We start from the raw sequence: 6,291 nt of genomic DNA on the forward strand, positions 1-6,291 counted from the left end.
TGTGCATCTCGTGACCTTCTCATCACTAGCACTGTCTTCAGTTTCTTGTTCAATCATTTCAGTCATCTCTGACTCCGTATCATCCATTTGGGGTTTTTTCTGGGCAAAGATACTGGAGCAGTTTGCCATTTCCTCCTCCTGTTCATTTTATAGATGAGGAAACTGATACAAACAGTGTTAAGTGACTTGTCCAGGGTCACACAGCTAGTAAGTGTCTGAGGCCAGGAAAATAGTCTTCCTGACTCTAGGCCAAGAACTCTATCCAGTGTATCACCCACCTGTACTTGTCTTCCATTTACCTAAACACAATAAAACTTTGTGGATGCATCCTTGCAGCCAACATTGCCATTTAATAGCCTTTGTCATTGTAAGGAAAAGAGACCAAACAATGTGAGAATGATGAAGGTGATATGGGGTACAGAGTGCTGGACCAATCACAGACTTATCCTCTTCAAACTAAACATTAGCACTCAACAAACATGGTGGCCCCAAGGAAAGACCAGAAGACTTAATTTCAACAGTTTAGAGCCCTTCTCTGAGTGGAAACAGTTTGTTGCAAACTTGGAGGAAAGCCCAGCCAGTACAACAGTGGAACAGAAAAGGAGTAGGCAGCTTTCAGAGACTTGGAGTATGGCCCTGCATTTGCTCATCTGGGCCAGAATTCTCAAAAACATCGCCTGATTTGTCCCAAATGATGGGGAATTCCAGGAGCTGCTAAATGAGACTCCCTAGGGTCTGCCAGCAGGATAGTTCATCTGTATGTAAGAAGGCAGTGTTTAACTCCATCAAAAGTAAAGTGCAAGCAAAGTTTAGAGAGATGTGGGATTCTTTTTTCTTTTTTTTAACATTTTTCTTTAAAGTTTTGAGTTCCAGATTCTAACTCTCCCTCCCTCTTCTCACCCCTCGCTGAAATAGCAAACAATAAGATACAAGTTGTACATGTACAATTATGCAAAACATTTCCATATTAGACATTTTGTACAAGAAGACTCAAATAAAAGAAAAAATAGGAGAAAGAAAGAGAAAAATAGCAGGTTTCAGTCTGTATTCAATCAATATCAGATCTTCTTTGGAGACAGTGTGCTTCATCATGAGTCATTTGGGATTGTCTTAGATCATGGCATTGCTGAGAAAAGCTAAGTCATTCACAATTCGTATTAAACAATATTCCTGTTACTGTATACAATGTCCTCCTGGTTCTGCTCACTTTACTATGCATCAGTTCAAATAAGTCTATCTAGGATTTTCTGAAATCATCCTGCTTGTCATTTCTTATAGCACAACAAGAGAAGGCAGATGAAATTCTGTAACAATTCAAAGCTCTTTTACTATGCCCTGAAGGCTACTTATGGGCCAAAGACCTATGGTGCATCTCAATTGCTCAGTGCTGATGAATTCACATTGCTCTGTGACAAGGACATGATCCTGGAGATGGGCTGCACACTTCCATAGTGTTCTCAAGAGAGCATCATCAACTGTTCCTGCATAATGTCTTGATTCTGTGTACCACCTGTTCCTAGGAAAGACTGTCCATTCTTTGCCCTAACCCCTCCTTAAATATTCCCTTTGTGGTTTTCAAGCATAAACAGCCCTGCCTCTCCTAAGCTGTGAGGTCCTTTGTGCTTTGTACTGGGGTGCTTTGGCACTAGTGTCTGACTCTCCTAATAATGCTTTTCTTCTTTTGACTCAGCTTGGACTCCTCTGCATTTCAAGTGGCAGGCTTCACCTGGCTTTTGACAGAGTCAGTTCCTCTCTAGATCAACTTCCAATGGAAGAAGAGCTTTTGAATGACGTTTTCCTCTCATGTAACAAAGTACCTGGTGCTGATTCTATTCTGGCTGAGATTTACAAGGAAGGGGATTCCCTGCTCATACAAAAGCTGATGGCAATTTTCCAAGAGGAGGTTATCCCTGATGCTTCCATTGTGCATCTCTTTAAAGGTAAAGGGAAATAGATTGTGTTGGGACAATCACAGGAGGGAATCTCTCTCTTAATCATTGCTGGCAAGGTTTATACCAGAGACTTCTTTGATCAGACTGGACTGATCCTTCACTTGGAAGGTGGCTATCTGCCAAACTGCCAGTGTGGCTTCAGAAAGGGCTGAAGAATAGTCAGTATGGTATTTACTGCCTGACACTCCCAGGACAGGAACATGTACACCATGTTCATCAATCTGACCAAGGCCTTTGACACTGTCAGTCATGAGGGCTTGTGGAAGGTCATGGTAAAATTTGGGTACTCAAAGAAGTTCTTTGGGATTATGCACTATGTCCATGACATACTTTCATGAGTTCTGCATAATGGATGATGCTCTCCTGCCTTCCCTTTCATCAGTGGATAAAGCAGGGCTGTATGCTTCCTCCCATACTTTAAATTTTTTGAAAATTAATTTATGGAATAAAACAAGAAACGTTTTATGGAGAATGCATTCTGGGAAGATGGCAGAGTAGGTCAGAAATTTCCCATACTTTAATGTTTTATTTTAGTTTTACTTTATGGAATAAAACAAGCATTTCCATAACATAATATAATAAAAATAGGCTGAGACTACCAGACATATCAGGGAGTATTTGGGAGAAATGGAGTTGGAAACGACAATGGCAATGATCACTTACTACTGAAGACTTGTGCATCTCATGACCTTATCACCAACGTTGTCTTTAATTTACCTAAATATAATAAAACTTCATGGACGTATCCTTGAATCTAAAGGACTATTTGATTTTAAGGAGAAGACAGACAGGATGTGAGAGGAAGGAAGGCAATGTGTTTGTCACAGAGCGCTGAACTGACCATAGATTTATCCTCTCTAAGCTAAACATCTCAATCAACATACGTGGTGGCCCCCAGGCAAAATGACTGCCAAAAGAATTAATGTGTGGGGTGGCTAGGTGGCACAGTGAGTAAAGTGCTGGCCCCGGAGTCAGGGGGACCCGAGTTCAGTTCCAGCCTCAGACACTTAACACCCACACACACAAAAATTAGCCGTGTAAACTTGGGCACATTACTTAACCCCAATTACCCTCCAAAAGGCCAAAAAAAAAAGAATTAATGTGAACAGATTAGAATGCTTCTCTGAGTGGGAACACTTTTTTGCTAAGACACAATTGCTAACAGTGGAGCAGAAAAGGAACTGGCAGCTTTCAGAGATCTGGTGTATAGCATTGCATTTGCTCATCTGGGCCAGAACACTCATAAACATCAAGACTGGTTTGACTAAAATTCTGGGGAAATTCAGAAGTGGCTACATGAAAAGGGGTTTACCAGCAGGATAGTCCATCCATCTCTAAGACAGCAGCCGTTAATGAAATCAGAAGTAAAGCAGAAAAGAGTGCTAGAGAGATGCAGGATTCTTGTCTCAGTGAGAAGGCAGATGAAACTCAGGTTTATGTGGACAGCAACAATTCAAAGCACTTTTATGAAAGTCTGAAGGCTGTTTACAGGCTTAAGACCTCTGGGTGATCCCAGCTCCTGAGTGCCGAGGGAACCTCGTGGATTGGTTGTTGTGCTTTTTTCTCAAAGAGGACCAAAATGGCACCACTATGCCAGAGTCAAGCTCAGTGTGTCTAACTGTGGCTGATCAGGCCAATGGGGGCTCTGAATGCTCTGCCACAGGTCGGGGACAAACAGACTGCATGAACATTTGGGGTGGGTGCTCGGAATTTGTGCATCCTACATTTCCTTTGTGATGTTTCAGTTCTGCTTTGCTCACAGAGCACAGCACCTTCTCTGTCGCAGTCCTGGGCCAGTGTCTACCATGTCACAAATCATTTCCAAAGTTGTTAAGAGAGACCTTGAGAGTGTCTTTGTATCACTTCTTCTCCAGAAAATAGTCTTTTAGGAAAGTGTTCATTTGACCAGGCCATTGGAGTTGTGCTTTCTGAAGTAGAGTCTGAATGCTTGGCAGTTTAGTCGAGTAAGAATCTCAGTGTCTCGTACCTTATCCTGCCAGGTAATCTTTAGAATCTTCCTAAGACAATTCAAATGGAAGACATTCAGTTTCCTGGCAGGGCACTGGCAGACTGTCCAGGCTTCCTAGGCATACAACAATGAGGTCAACACAATGGATCTGTAGACCTTCAGTTTGGTGTTAGTCTAATACCTCTTATCTCCCATATTTTTCCTTCAGAGTCTCCCAAACACTGAGGTGGCTCTGCCAGTGACTGTGTCAACCTCATTATCAATGTGTATATCCTTGGAAAGTACACTATCAAGATAAGTAAATTATCCACAGCATTCAAAACTTCTCCACATGCTGTACCTGATGGTTCCAGGGATGAATGGTATGGTGCTGGCTAATGGAGCATCTGTGTTTTCTTGGTGTTAATTGTTAGTCCAAAATTAGCACAATCAGCAGAGGAATGGTTCATACTTTGTTGCATCTCAGCTTCAGAGGTTGCATTGAGTGAACAATCATCTGCAAACAGAAAATCATGTACCAACACTCCTTCCACTTTGATCTTGGCTTTTAGTCTTTTCAAGTTGTAGAATTTACCCATTAGTGCAGTAGTTGATCTTGATGCCATGTTTATCCTCGTTGAAAGAGCATTGTCCATTATCTAGAATCTGGGCAAGCATGCCACCATGAAATTGAAGTATAATACTGATGAACTTCTCCAGGCAAACAAATTTTGACAGAATTTTCCATAAGCCCTCATTATTGAGAATGTCAAAGGCCTCATCAGATCTATAAACGTGTCCAGACCTCTGTTTTGCTCTTTACATTTCTCTTGTAGTTGTCAGGCAGGAAACACCATATTGACCATTCCTTGGCCCTTTCTGGTTACACCAGCTCTCAGATAGATGACCATCTTCCAGGTGAAGGATCAGTCCATTAAGAAGGACTCTGGCAAGGATCTTGCCAGCAATGACCAAGAGAGAGACCCCCCTGTTATTGCCACAGGACAATCTTTTCTCTTTCCCTTCATAGTGATGAACAGTGGAGGCATCCTTGACCTCCTAAGGAATAACCTCCTCTTGCCATATAACCTGGAAAATTTCAGCCAGCTTTTGTATGAGCAGCAGACCCCTTCTCCCCTCACTTTGTAAATCTCAGCTGGAATAGAATCAGCACCAGGTACTTTGTCCCACAAAAGGAGCCTAATGACATTCAAAACTTCTTCAGTTGGAACTTCAGCCAGGGATAGATTGACTTCAACCTTAGGTGCACAGTCAATGATTTCAGCATTGACTGATGATGGTCTGTTAAGAATACTATGGAAGTGTGCAGTCTATCTCTCTAGGATCATGTTCTTAGCACTAATAAATGTTATAGGGTGTAGGATGTGGTCAGGGCTGCTTTCCACCTTGGGTGGCCACTTGTTCCACCCAACTCTCACCCGTGACTTCAAGAAGCTGTAGCACATTCAGGGGCCACCCCCCCCAGTAAACCATTTTGCAGAAGGGCTAAACCAGGTTGAGGGTAACCAAGGGGTCTCACAGCTGTTGGTGACTTAGGGGGGTGTATACCCCAAGCATGTGAAGCTATCCCCTGGCGGAATGGGTCGATGAAAACAATTTGTTCCAACTGCCATGAAGGCAAATGAAGGCAGTTGAAGCAGGTGCTGTGGAGTGTTGAGAGCTTGGTTAGACATTGAAGATGCCAAGATCGTCCACTGCCTCTTGAGCTGTCACCAGTCCTCTTGATTCTGTCCTACTGTGATGACTTTGGAGAAGAGAGTGAGGCTGATGTCTACAAGCATCTCTGCCTCACTTAAATCCAATTTGCCCAGCAATCAAGGCATCATCCACACCATTTTACCATTATACCTATCTCAAAGTCCTGTGGTGACAGGCAAATGCTGAAGTAGCAGGTACAGATACACTGGGAGCTGTAGTCACAATCCTGCACACAGCCCAGGATATAGGATTATTTCTCAATAAAAGCAGCAGGAGGATTTGGCAGGCCCCTGGGTGTCTGGGCAATCTTTTAAGGACCACACTACTTACCTCCTGGTGGGAGGAAGGGGTTAGAAAAGGTGCCCTAAAAATTGTCTGCTTACCCAATCCTGGCCTGATTATTGAGGCAGGTGGGGAATCCCACTCTGTAGTCAAAATACATACCAAAAAAATGTACAAAAACATCGGCAAATATGATTCCACTCACCATCGGCACATGGAATGTATGTACATGTAGACAACACAAAATCCAGTGGACCTGAAAGATGAACAACTCTTTTTGCAAGAAAACTCAGGAGGTATTGTATCCAAATACCAACTGTGAGAGAAACAAAGCTGGAAAATGAAGGCCAACTTACTGAAGTTGCTGCTGGATACATGTTTTTCTTAAGT

Source organism: Petaurus breviceps, unplaced genomic scaffold (genome assembly GCF_028583685.1).
Source record: "Petaurus breviceps papuanus isolate PSGF00001 unplaced genomic scaffold, PetGlider_PUasm1.0 654, whole genome shotgun sequence".
NCBI lineage: Eukaryota > Metazoa > Chordata > Mammalia > Diprotodontia > Petauridae > Petaurus > Petaurus breviceps.